The following is a 14,425-nucleotide window of genomic DNA, read 5'->3' on the forward strand; positions in this document are numbered from 1 at the left end:
CTAGAAAATAATGCAGTAAATTTATACACCTAAATGATGTTTACAGTTCTGTGCCGTGTCTGGAGGTTTTTTTCTTTCTTTTTCCTTTTTTTGTGTCATTCTGTCTTATTTTTTATTTGATGCTCTCTGAATTTGGGGAGTTTTTGTTGTGTTTTGCTTTTTCCTTTGATTTTAAATAACATGCTATGTTTGGTACTGTGTAAAATGAGGTTTACCTTCTGCATAGTCTGAAAGAGACATTTATGGAAAGTCTAAACTTTGGTGCTAGGCGTTGCTGAGGAATTTTGCCCTTAATTATTCCCACAAATGCTGCCCATCCGTGGTGTGGGTAATCTGCAAAGCCTTTCCCATTAGTTTTGGGATACAAGCTAACTCAAAATATTCAAAACCGAGGCCTCTCTGCTCAAATGTTGGATGCTATTCTTTGTGTAGCTCATTATAGCTGAATTATATTTTGTTCATTGTGGTACAAAAAGCTGGTCTCTGAAATAAGGACTGGGTCTTAAACCAGCTCTGTTATTAACTAGCTGGGTGACTGTGTCAGTCGGTATAGGCTGGTGATGTTGCCTTAACAAAGGGCCTCACCTGTCAGCTGACAACAGCAAAGCTTTATTTCTTGTTTGCATTGTTCCTAGTTGTCTGTGGCTCTGCCTTGCTTCATCCTCGATCTGGAACCCAAACTGAAGAAACAGTCCCTATTCAGGATGGTGCTGCTCATTTTGTAGAAAGCGGTACAGGATGTGATAGAACCACATGACGGTTCTTAAAATTCCTGCGTGAAAGTGGCACACGCCAGTTCTACTCATATGTCATTGGCCAAAGTAAATAACGTGGTAAAATCCCATGGCAGAGAAGTGACCACATAAAACCATTCCACAGAGAGGAGCAAATGTCTTGAAGAGTAACAATCTACAAAGTAACCTTGGGAAGGTATTAGACTTCAGTTTCCTAATGTGTAAAATGGGAGGATAGGATTGGGCATTTCTGAAAATCCCATGCTTCTAATAAAATGAATGTCACATTTGAGAAGCTGGGAAAGGTGCATATTGGGAATCCAGGCTGAGGTTAAATATTGTCTCTGGGAAAATGGGTAACTTCTCTGGACAGTACAGTACAGGGTCTGTATCACGTGAGATAAAGGAGTGGCGGAGTTGCTTGATCTTTGAAAGAGGGTTTCACACGGTAGCTTAGCAAGCCATCCAAATGGCGTGATCTGAGGCATGCTGACTCCTCCCCTCCCAAACCTGCCAGATGTCTAATGGACTAAGGTGGCAGGAAACACCGTATGACTTCAAGTTCTCGGGGACCTGATGGTGGGTTTGGTAGGTAATGTGCTCTCTTGTTTTGGTTACCAGCAAAGTGGCCATAGTCAGCTTTGCACAACATAAAGCGAAGCGTACGTAGGATTACCTGAGGCATAAACAGGCAATATTTGGGCATGTGATGCGGCTGGTTTCAGCACGTCTGTTCAGTGATCTCATTCTTTCATGTACACTTCTACGTTTTACCCCCAGAAGCTGCCTCAGTAAGTGTCTTCAATAGTAAGGGTCAAAGCACCTCCAAACAACCAAGGGCTGAGGACTCAGAGAAAAGAGCCAGGTTAAATGTCCCCAGTGAGCATCCCGTTGGCCAGCTGTGTCTAGAGTGGCCCTTTCTCTGATGCATTTATCTGTCTGTTCCCACAGCGGTGTCTTGCAGCGGGCAGCCAGGTGGCAGTGATCTATGCCTCTGCGCTGGAGAGCAGATAGAGCGAGAAGAAAAACAAAGGGATTTGCCAAGCACTTTGTGCAGAATAGAGACCTCAGTCAAAGGAAGTGGGAGATGGGCCATTTGTCTTGGACCTATCATCACTGCCTCTTTTCCTGTGTGCTCGCGACCTGCCTTGTGAGCTCTGTGTCAGGGCAGTCAGTGACTCTGAGGCAGGGCCAGGGCCTGGACTTCTCACCCTTGGCACTATTGCCACTGGGGACTGGGCACTTCTGTGTTGCGGGGATTTGCCTATGCATCGTAGACTGTGTAGCAGCATCTCTGGTTTCTACCTACTAGATGCCAGTAGCATCCATGCCCCAAGTTGGGACAACCAAAAATGTCTCCTGCCATTGCTGGGCATCCCTTTGGGGACAAAGTCACCTCCAGTTGAGAACCACTGACCTGGAGGATGTGGGTTTTGAGCCACTTGAGCCGGTTGATTGTTGACTGCAGCACACGGACCTGTGCCTTGCAGTGATGAGTTTCGGTGCACTTTGTGTTTAAAAGTGTTAAAGAATGATCAAGAGTCTGGCTCTCCCAGGTTAGTAGTTTCCTCTGTTGTTATTAATTTCCCAAATCAACCCAGTCAAATGAGTCATTTTTATCTCAGTCCCTCTGCCATGGTTGACTGATTTTGCTCCCCTATTGTTTCTAGTTTCATGTAATGTCTGATACCATAGAGAAGTACTCAATGTGGTTCTCATGTACGAGTCATTACAAATAGGCTTATTCCTCAGCTTTAAGTAGGAATAGATGAAGGGTTTTATATCACTTTATTGAAATAAATGTCTCACTAGAAATAAAATGCTTGAACATTCCACAGATTGATAGAATAATACAAAAAGCCCAAATCAGTCAATACCGGGACCTAATCATATTTAAATATGCTAACAATGCATATTTATGGTTTGCTTTCATTTACGTTGTACAAATTAGAGCATCAGTTCGCTGGAAATCACCCTTAAGTGATAGATATAATTCTCCTCACTGGAATTCTTGGAATATGTCTGTTGGATTTGTATGGTATTTGCTCCTTTTTGAAAATATATCAGGAGCTCCTGGGTGATCTTGGGGACAAACCTTGACAGGTATAAAATAGCGCGTAGGGAATGGGCTTTTAGCCTAGCGAGTGTTTGAATCCCTGGCAATAAATTAAGCCTGTGGATGGTATATCCCCTTTGCTCAGCTCCTGCAGGGCCCTCCCACCTACTATGAGAGCAATGGTGTACTGTAATGCTGCCTTTTCATCATGTGATACAACCATAAAATGACTGTCATGAGCTAGTCTGGAAGAGACAGAGGGGGCCCTAGGGGGAGTCCGGAGGGGGTGGCTGGGAGGCATGGGAAGATGAGGAGACAGTTGAATGCACTACTAGATGGCATTCAGACTCAAGGGAGGGGGGCCTGGGGTTCTCTTCAAGATCAGGAGTGCTCTTTCCCCAGGACTGTGCTTTTGGTTTTAAGGGCTGAACCAACAGTTAAGCACTAGGACTCACTGTGTTAAAAGGGCCATGATGAGGTGTTTTTCCCGATCACCACGTGGCCACATACCTCATCTGGCACAATTACATGGTAGTTTAGAGCACAGATTCTGCAACCAAACTGCTTTGGTTCAAATTCTGGCTCTGCCTCTTACTAGCTGGTCATCTTGGGCAAATTACTTAATTCCTCTGTGCCTCAGTTTCTTCCTCTGGGAAAAAGGGTGAAGTACTAAAACCTTCCTCGTAGGTTTTTGTAAGGATTAAATCAGTCAAAATGTGTCACGTGGCCAGAATCGAGCCTGGCACGTAGTAAGTGCAATATGGTGTTGACAGGAATATCTGTAACACTTGGTAATCCCTCTTTTATAAAAACAGTAAGCGTCAACCGAGATCCTTCTAAATAGAGTTTCCAGATTTAGTCAATGTAAATACAGAATGCCCTGTTAAATTTTAATTTCAATACCCCAAATTATAATTTTTTAGTATAAGTATGCTCCATGCAATATTTGTGCATACTTTAACTAAAACAATTAACAACTGCTACCGCTGTTGATTCTGAGACACCAAGCCTTAAGAGAGTGTCCTAGTCTCTTCACTGATACTTTAGATGTTGTAAAATGAAATATTTTTCAGTTATTCCTCATAATACTGTTTCCTGGCCCGCATTTATAAACAGCCTCCTTCCACCCTTATAAAAAACTTATAACTCTTCAAATACTCCCCAATATATACATAGTCCCTACCTTCTAGAAAATCTCATAGTAAAGCCCAATTCTTCCAATAAGCTTTTCCTCATTAATCCCATCTAGCTCCCTCTCTCTCTGCAGTTTTTATTCTATTTGTTTTATCAATTAGCAGATAGTTAAATGTTTCCTTGAAATGTTTTCTGATATCTCCCATGGACTTCCAATGGGTTGCTTTATAACTTGAAGCAATAACTATATCTCATAAATATAAAATATTTCCCAGTTGTACACACACTGAGTGTTCAAAGGGCTGATGAATATTGTACACGTGTATGATGAGACAAATGCCCTGTTAGTCCAGTGGTTCCTTATTTGTTCATGTTTGAGTTGCACTGGCCTGAAGACATTTGAATAAAGTGGCAGAATGCAGATTATCAGTTGAATTACAGCCTCTTAAGAAGGAGTTAGATGTATTTTTCCCTAAGTGTGGGTCACATAAACTCATCTTTCACAGAGTCAGATTTGCTTTAGGAAACCAGGAGGACACCTGTAATTCATAGCGTAACTCGTGGGCACATTATGCTGGCTTATGCCGCACAGTTTATGGTAGAATTACAATGTCGTTTCCCTAGAGAAGTTGGTAGTAGGATAGAGTAAGTGGGTCTCTTAAAACTGTTTCAGTTCATCTTGTGCTCCTTTTAGATAAAGATCGCTTGAGAAGCATGAGAGTGATTTTTCCATGCTTCTAATTGATATTGAAAGATTCTGATATGACCTAGAACCAATTTTCTCAGACCCTATTTGCAGACAGTAGTATTCAGTACCAACATTTTATTTTGGAAAACCCTGAAGTCAAGATACTGATGATTTCACATTATGTCTCACAGTCTCATGCATGTCAGATCGGAAATTCCTGTCTCATGTTCCTCCCTCTGTTTTAACACTTAAGAAAATGGATGCTCTGAGATGTGATATAACTTCCTAGGGTCACGCAGCTTGGGAGTGTCTGTTTTCCTTCCTCCATTACAGGAACATGGTGAAGAGAAAAGAAACATATACTAGATTCTTTGGCATCTTTTGAAGATAACTCCATAGAAATGGAGGCCTTGTTATTAATAACATTTTCTGTACTGTCTTGGCAACGGTGTGTGGGCTCAAGATTCACAGTAGCTTCAGTGCTGTGTTTTGGGTGGTCCTAACTGCCTCCGAAATAGGTGTTGACAGAAAAATAACACAGCACAGCAGGGCAATTCAGGGAAGAGTCTCATAAGGACATGTGGGACTTGCTGGCTCCCTCAGCACCCTTTCAGTTGTAAGTGACAGTATATATTTCAAATTCGCTTAAGTACAAATGGAAAATAATGTGTTCACCTAAGTAAGAAATCCAAGTGTTAGATTCAGGCACACCTGGATCTAGGGGCTACACTGGTGACTCTGTCTCTCTATATCTAGATTCTGCTTGCTTCCCAGATAGGTTCTCTTCATGCAGTGACCATGAAAGCCCCCAAGCTCACCAAAGCCCCCAAGCTCACATCCTTCTCATTATTGCAGATGGAGTCTATTTCCTGGTAGCACCAGGAGAATTCATAGAGGGGTTTCTCATTGGCCCAGCATGAGGCAGTTTCATATCTCTTGACCAATCACAAAGGAGAGGAATAGAGTAATGTGATTGGCTCGGCTTGGGTCCCATGTCCAGCCCTTGAGCTGTGGGTAAGGAAACCACCAGCAAGAGCCACATATACAGAGAAGAAATGATTGGGGCTTTCCCTAAAAGAAGGGACATTAGACAAACCGCAGATGTTGTGTCTGTACATTTATTTACACGCTCATGTGCACGCACACACACACGCGCACACACACACACACACTCGCTGCTGCACCTGTTCCTGATTGTAGCCTAATCCAATCCATGGAGTCAGCAGCAGAGTTTAAAGGTATTTATGGATGGTTTAATTTCCCATTTCTCTTAAGATTACTTAGCTCCCTAAGGATCTCTTTTCCTCCTCTAGTCAAATAGTGAGGAAAATCTGTTCTGTGGCTCTTTGTTGAGGTATTCATGACCTACAATTTGTTTCTGACTGGGACGGCTGCAAGGTGCCGTTGGTCTCATGTAGTTGTTTCCATAGAGACAAAGAAGGTTATAGGGCTCATGGAATTAACCCTCAAGAGAGTCAGAAGGCGTGAGACCTAGAATCCCAGCTGGATTACTAAAACCTGAAAGATACTGTTGGTCTTCAGAGAGTCTTGGAGGCTCCTTCATCTATTTAGCAAACATTTCTTGAGTACACTATGCACCAGGCATGGTTTGGGGCATAGAGTTCAGGGGGGTAAACAAGGCAGACAACAGCCCATTCTCATGGAGCTTACATTCTGGTGTCAGAGGGAGAAGATTATCAAGTAAAACAAAGAGGAAAATAGAAATGAGGAGATAGGAGAATCCCTGGGAGGGCAACTCTTAAGTGGAAAGTCAGGGAAGGACCCTCCGGGGAGACGTCTTGAGCTGACACTTAAATGATGGAGGAGCCATACATTCAAAGATTTGGGGAAGGAGCATTCCTAGTCAAAGACTCTGAGGTGGGAAGAAACGTAGTCATAGCATCAGTAATAATAACTAACGCTTACGGAGCATTTACCATTTGTCACACTCTCTGTTAGGCACTTAGGTGAGCGTTCTCATTTTAATCTTCACAGTCATGTTCAGAAGGAGGAAACTGAGGCTCACAGTGGCTAAATAATCACCCAAGACGCTCTGGTAAGTGGCAGAACCCTGAATGTGACCTGCGCAGTTGAATCCCAGAGCCTGCAAACTTAACGCTTTCAGAAAATGTAAAATGGTTCAGTAGCTGCTTCTTTACTTGAGGGATACCGTGGGAGGAAGACTGGGCTTATTTTATGAAACTGTGATTGTCAGGAAGTATGTAAAGTATGGGGGCAACAAAGTTCTGAATGCCTGAACTTTCCAGAGTGGAATAAGCTGCTCCAGACTGGGGAATGGCCTGAGTTTGGTAGGACTGCTTAGAGAAAACGCACATATTGCATAACTGGCCTCATCTTTAAACTGCCTCCTAACAATGAGATGCTACTTTTTCACTTTATTTTTCTAGCAAGGTCAGAATCAGGAAAGGACTCCTCCACACATACTCACAAAATCGACTTTAGAAACACATTAGAAAGGCAACTTATTTTACAACACAACTTATGATTTATCGTAAATCACCACGCTTTTTAAATAAATGCTGCTGTGCCATATACCCCCTTCAGTTCAAGTTTGAGTGTAAATCATAAAAAGTCCATAATCCGAAATGTTTTATGTTTTTATGATCACAGAAGACTGCCTTGCCTTTCCATTCGTGATTAATTTTTCTTGATGGCTCCCTCTAGATCTTAGAAAATAATTAAAACTAATGAACAATCCGCAATAGCAGTAAAGCAATGAGCGTCTTGTTTCCTGTCTGGGCTCCAAGCTTGATGAAAGGAAAGACTCACTGAGGAACAACCCGCTGATGTTTTGTACTTCACTTCCTGACCACCCACTGAGAACAAATGACAGCTTCGGGGAAAATCATGAATTAAGATTTTTTAGCACTTTATAGAATAGTTAGCGTTTGCAAGCATACAATTAGTCGGTATAAGTGCTGATTCCCCAATAGAGAAGGATTCTAAGATACGCCTTCTTGTTTTCTCTTACTACTTTCCTGTATCGGTGGGATCATGTTTCCATTAAAGCAGATCTGCTAATCACAAATAGCACCTAAACCAGAGGGACTGATGTACCTAAGTGCTGGTGGTATGGTGGTTAGCATAGCTGCCTTCCAAAGTGGCTGATAGAAAAGAGAGAGAGAGAGAGAGAGAGAGAGAGAGAGAGAGGCACTCATAAATTACCATCATATCACATTTTTCCAAGGTGAATGATGTGTTTCCAACAGATATTAATAGAGAATATTTTATTCAGGGGGGTTATCTAATCAAAGAAAAGTAGAAAAGCAAAGCTTCAGGTTAAATCAATCTTCTTGGAATTTGAATTCTGAGGGTTTCTCCAGAAAGTAAGAGAGAAGTGAAATTTGCCGGGAGGATTGATGACTTCCATTCATTTTCTATTGTGTATTCTGTATCTACATCTATGGAAAAGTCCTTGACATGTTTGCTTGACTTGATACTTAATTTAATTTGACGGGTCAAGCGATTAACAAATCATAGTCAGTAAAAATAGAAGTTCTGTCTTCTTTTGCTTTTCTTCTGCAAATGAGTTTTTAAAACTAAATCCCATGCACTAAAGATACAGCCAAAGTGAATTAGTTTTTAGCATCGACCTCAAAGGGGATTTAGATGATAATAAAAATACAGTGAATTCTTAATTGCTCTGAAGCCGACATTTGGGGCCTTTTAGAGAGTTTCTTCCTTCCTTCATTTCCTGTCTTTCTGTTTATTGGCGCCAAGTGGGAAGGAAGAAACCACAGGTGCTCCAAAAACACTTTAAAAAGACTTTGATGTAGAAGAGTTGCTGGGAGTTGGCTAGATTTTGATCATCCAAGCTTGCTCCACCGGCTCGTTGGTCCAGCAAATTGAAAGTTGACAATACAATTCCAGAAACCCAAGTTGGGAAGCTTCTGTGGATTTGCTATCGGTATTGGCTCCAGTAAGGCAGCAAGAGAGCTGAGTTCTGCCTTCGCAATGCCCTCAGCGGCCACACCTTCTTCTGTCTTTATTAGTATAGAATCTTTAAACCTCAAGAATGGAAAAGTTCAGCCGTGTCCTCCCTAACCCCTCAGGTCAAAACTTGCTCTCAGAAAAAGGATCTCACACCTGCAGAATTTCAGATGGCTTTTTAAGTCTTTTTATTTACTGTGGAATAAAATTGGTTATGGGTTGAAAAGGGCAGAAAATATCTGTGAGTTGGTTGAGGAAGAATCTTAGGGGTTGGGAGACATTCGAAGTTTGAAACGACCTTGGGTGCTAAGTCATATTTTATACAGGAAACACCCACTTAACCTGTGTTCAAGATTGTCCCTGTCCCTTATACATAAGTGAGGGCAGAGTTCTTTTTTTTTTCCACTTTATATTTTATTTTATTTTCTTATGTCTTTTTTTTATTGAAGTATAGTTGATTTACAATGTTGTGCCCATCTCTGCTGTACAGCAAAGTGACTTATTTATACACATATAGACATTCTTTTTTTATATTCTTTTCCATTATGGTTTATCCCAGGATTTTGAAAATAGTTCCCCGTGCTATACATTAGGACCTTATTGTTTAACCATTCTAAATGTAATAGTTTGCATCTACTAATCCCAAACTCCCAGTCCATCTTGCTCCCTCCCGCCCTCCCCCTTGGCAACCACAAGTCTGTTCTCTATGTCTATGAGTCTGTATCTGTTTCGTAGATAAGTTCATTTGTGCCATATTTTAGATTCCACATATAAGTGATATCATATGGTATTTGTCTTTCTCTTTCTGACTTACTTCACGTAGTATGATGATCTCTAGTTGCATCCATGTTGCTGCAAATGGCATTATTTTGTTCTTTTTTATGGCTGAGTGGTATTGCATTGTATATATACATGTACCACATCTTCCTTATCCATTCATCTGTTGATGGACATTTAGGTTGTTTCCATGTTTTGGCTATTGTGAACAGTGCTGTTATGAACATAAGGGTGCATATATCTTTTTGAATTATAGTTTTGTCTGGGTATATTCCCAAGACTGGGATTGCTGGATTACATGGTAATTCTGTTTTTAGTTTTCTGAGGAACCTCCAGACTATTTTCCATAGTGACTGTACCAACTTACATTCCCACCAACAGTATATGAGGGTTCCCTTTTCACCACACCCTCTCCAGCATTTGTTATTTGTAGACTTTTTAATGATGGCCATTCTGACTGGTGTGAGTTGGTACCTCATTTTTCGAGTTGGTACCTCAGTTTTGATTTGCATTTCTCTAATAATTGGTGATGTTGAGCATCGTTTCATGTGCCTACTGGCCATCTGGATGTCCTCTTTAGAGAAATGTCTATTAAGGTCTTCTCCCCATTTTTCGGTTGGGTTGTTCGATTTTTTGTTGTTGAGTTGTATGAGCTGTTTGTATATTTTGGAGATTAAGCCCTTGTCTGTTGCATCATTTGCAAATATTTTCTCCCATTCCATAGGTTGTCTTTTTGTTTTTATGTTTTGTTTTGTTTATGGTTTCCTTTGCTGTGCAAAAGCTTGTAAGTTTGATTAGGTCCCGTTTGTTTATTTTTGGTTTTATTTCTATTGAAGGGCAGAGTTCTTAACAAAGATCTAGTTCAGGGTACAGCAATCTACAGTCCACATACCAAATCCAGCCCACCACCTGTTTTTATACGGCCTGTGAGCTGAAGATGACTTTACATTTTTAAATGGGTGGAAAAAAGTAATGAAGATTTTGTGACACATGAAAATGATATTTTGAAATGCAATTCAAATTTTAGGGTCCATAAGTAAAGTTATATTGGAACACAGCCATGCGCACTCATTTGCATATTGCTTATGGATGCCTTTGTTCCACAAAGGCAGGCAGGGTTGAGTTGTCATGACAGTCCATGGAGCCTAAAATACCTGAAATAGTTATCATCTGTGTCTTTAAGAAAAAGGTTGCCAGTGCTTAGTCTGGGTCAGTGTTTTTAAAACAGTTTCCTAAAGATCCTCCTTGTTCAACAGAGCTTAACCTTAGAGCAGCAGAGAATGGAAAGGGGAGGCCCCAGGGAGAGGCTCCATGAAGATGTCCCATCTGCTCAGAATGGTTCTGCTTTTACTTCTCATACTTTAAAATCTATAAATGAATTTATAAAAGTTTAAAGCCACCGCAGCAAGCAGTACATTTTTAAATCATAAAGTGTTTTAAATCTTCTTAACACTTTTCCAAATTAAATGCCTAGTAACAAGCGATATACTTTCCAGGAAACAAGGATCTGCTGTCATTATTTCACCATAAAAGCAGAGATTTCCGTGGAAGAAGGAGAGAACTGGAAACTTATCAGGACCCAAAGCAGTGCTAGGGATTACCTTCTTTTCCTCACTCTTCTGGCCTTCATCTCTGTTTACATCTGTTCTCTTTTCCTTCTCTCTCTCCATACTGATTTCCTCAACCTCTTCACACTTTCTTATTCCTTCCTAAATGAAGGTGACATGTGACTTTTGTTTGCCATGGCATCCTGTAAGTTCTGCTGCATTATATTGAAAATTCTCTGTTTCTCTCCAAGAGAGAAAACCTAGCAGTTAAAGTCATGAGCTTTGGAGCCAGATTGCCCTGGTTTGAATCCTGGCCCTTCTACTTACCAGCTGGGCAGGTTACTTCACTTCTCTCTGCTCCAATTTCCTTGTGAGTGAAATGGGATAATAATTTTTATCTATCTCATAAGATTGTTGTGGAGAATTAAATAATATTTGTAAAATAGAACTATGGCTGGCAGATAGTAAGCATGATGTAGGCGTTTGCTATTATTAGTATGTGATTGGCTCACTCAAGCTGTGGGTGTGCCCCAGTCAACGATAAAGTGTTTGAGGACTGATCTTTTGTCAGCTATCAACCCTCAGTCTAATTAGCAAAGGTTGGGTGATAGGGTCTATAGACTGCATTCAAGGCTTCAATTCTTTATCCCTCCCTGTATCCATTCCCTGTGTCGTATAAGGTTGCAGTATCCTCCTGTGTTGGTGGGACATTTTTTCCATGTCTTGACTCTATGCTTGATATGTGACTTGCTTTGGCCAGTGGGAAGTTGGCTGACGGTACAAACAGAGGTTTGAAAAGTGCTTACACATTTGGGCTCATTCTCTCTGACATCTCTGCCATTGTCATGAGAAGGTCATGCCCAAGTTGACCTGCTGATTTCAGGAGGAGACTAAAACACATGGGCAGCAGAGCCATCCCTGGCCCAGCCATTCTAGAAGGGCCAACCCCCAGTCAACCTTCAGGCTGATGAGAAATCAGATATGATTGGTGTCCTATGCCTTCAGGTTTTAGATGATTTGTTACACAGCATAAATCATTTTAGGGAGAAAAATAACTGATTAAATCCGGTTACTTATCAACTTATTCAATAAAAAAACACACTCCTCAAGTATGTTTATAAGATATTTTTCACTGATTTCATGAAGACTTTTTTTTTTTTTTTTTCAAATAAGCTATTCAGAATTCCTAACTCCAAAGTTCCAAATGTTTTCTCTCCTTGTATTGACTCTTCTGGCTTTAAATCTTCTTAAGTCATTTTCCCTGTAAACTCCACAAGTCTCTCCATCGGGTGGAGACAAGATGTTTTGCCTTGCCAGTGCGAATTCTCTTTGGAATTCTTTTAGAACTCGTCTGCTGTCAAAGAGCACTGCAGGTGGTTTGGATAGCCATGGAGGGTGAAATCAATTTCCAGACGTCCAACTCAGCAGGCTTCCCATGGGGGTTGAGGAGAAAAGGAATGGAGGAGCCGTCTGAGTTCTACAATATTTGTGAACTGGGGATATTTTCCATCAGGGGAGGAACAAAACCGACAGATACAGACACACATGTATAAGCAAAGTTCACTTCAAAGGGAAAACTTTTCTTATAGAAATCCATCTACTAAAGCTGAGAGTAGAGATATAGGGCCAAAATAATGTATATGATTGCAAGTCAAGATATTTGGCCTTTGGTCCCAGATGCGTTTATTTTCTAAATGGGCCAAGCAGTCTGGGATCAGGATACAATTTACAGTCAGCTAAAGATCACATGAAGGACTGTCTTCTGAGAAGGGGTACTGACCATCATCTCTTGTACCCTGCCTTCTAGGGTGGCCCTTTGAGTTGCATTGCCCCATGCCTCTGAAGCAGCAGTGTGGAGCAGTGGTTAGCGTTGAGCACTAACCTTGGAGCCAGATTACGTAGGTTCAGATCCTGGTTCTCTTACTTGTTAGCTGTATAACTTTGGGCGAGTTACTCAACCTCTCTATGTTCTCATGAGGTGGTATTGAGGATTAGTTTAATTAAAACTTTTAAAATGCTCAGAAGAGTGCTGGGCACGTACTAAGCACTCTATAAACGTCTATAGTTGTTATCATCCTTGTTGTTACACCTGTTACAACTATTTTGGTGAAAAACCCTGCGTGTCTTCTGGGAACCCACCCCTTCCTTTACTTTCGTTCATAGTCTACAAATGCTGGCTCCACCGTCCTCAGTCCTGCCTCACCAGTTAGAGCCGTCATCGCCTGGCTCAGTGATGCATTGAGGTTTGAGTATGTGACTCAGTCTAACCAGTGAGCTGTAAGCTTTAGATTTGGTGGGGTTGTGAGAGAGAGGCATGCTTTCTCTTCCACTGGACATCAACTCATAAGGAAGTAAATTAGAATGGAGCCCATTATGAAGAGCAAAGCCAACAGCTGGAACAAGAGCAGGTCCCAATGACAACATTTAAACCCCTAGATTTAGCCCTGCCTGCTATCCGTGGATTTTTTTTTTTTTTTTTTATGTTAGGCTATAAATGTCCTTTTGGCTTACATGAGTTGAAGTTGGGTTTAACAGAAAGAGCTCTTATACCCCTTCTAAATATTTTTTCAGAAAGTTTTATTGAAACTTGGGTCCCTTTTTTGAAGTTTTTCCTGTAGATTGAGGCCATTTCAGATCAAACTTGAACAAGCAAACATAAATTCATCAAAATATGACAATCTCATTCAGACTGAACTGCCAGGAATTGTCATTTTAGGGTATTTTTACTTTTGTGAGATTTGGGGGGGTAGGAGGTTACAGTGGAAATCACCACCTTACACCTCTGTCCTGAGTTGTGTATTAAACCATGTCAAATCTAAGAATTCATGGAATATAAAAGTGGCTAATAAAACAAAGCAGCTTTGATCTTCCTCCTTCATGAGATTTATTCTGACAGTTTGCAACTAGATGAAATAGATAATGGAAGTCCGTTGTCACAATGACTCAGTTTAAATGTATTGTCAGATTAACAGACTTAGTTATCCACTTCACCAAAGGACTGTAAGAAGGAAGGCTTCACATCATCCCTTCTCATAAACATCAGAAAGGATTAAAAAGGATTTCCAAGTACATGAAATTGTGAAGTGGGCAAATTTTGCCTTCAGTGAGCTATGCCCTATTTCCCCTTCCTAGACATGGTTTATTTGTCCTTCTTTCTTCTACATTCTCACTTCTAAAATGCTTGTCTTTATGCCTAGGAAGAACCTCCATTGTCTTTTCTAGTAATGGTCCCATTTATGGGGTCCCAAGGGTGTATACATTGTCCAGGCTGGGGCACTCAGAGTCCTTCCCCTCCTCAGTCAAAGTGATTGGTCCAGAGTACGGGCATGTGAAGCGAGGTTAGCCAGTGATTGGTCCAGAGTACGGGCATGTGAAGCGAGGTTAGCCAGTGATTGGTGCAGAGTATGGGCATGTGAAGCGAGGTTAGCCATTCACAATCCTTTGGCAGATTTTCCTTTTTAATTTGAAGCTGAAAAGGAGGGTTCTTTGCTTGTGCGGTAAAAGAGCCGTTAGGGTGTGAGTATAGAGCTGCCTGCAG

Source organism: Physeter macrocephalus, chromosome 18 (assembly GCF_002837175.3).
Source record: "Physeter macrocephalus isolate SW-GA chromosome 18, ASM283717v5, whole genome shotgun sequence".
NCBI lineage: Eukaryota > Metazoa > Chordata > Mammalia > Artiodactyla > Physeteridae > Physeter > Physeter macrocephalus.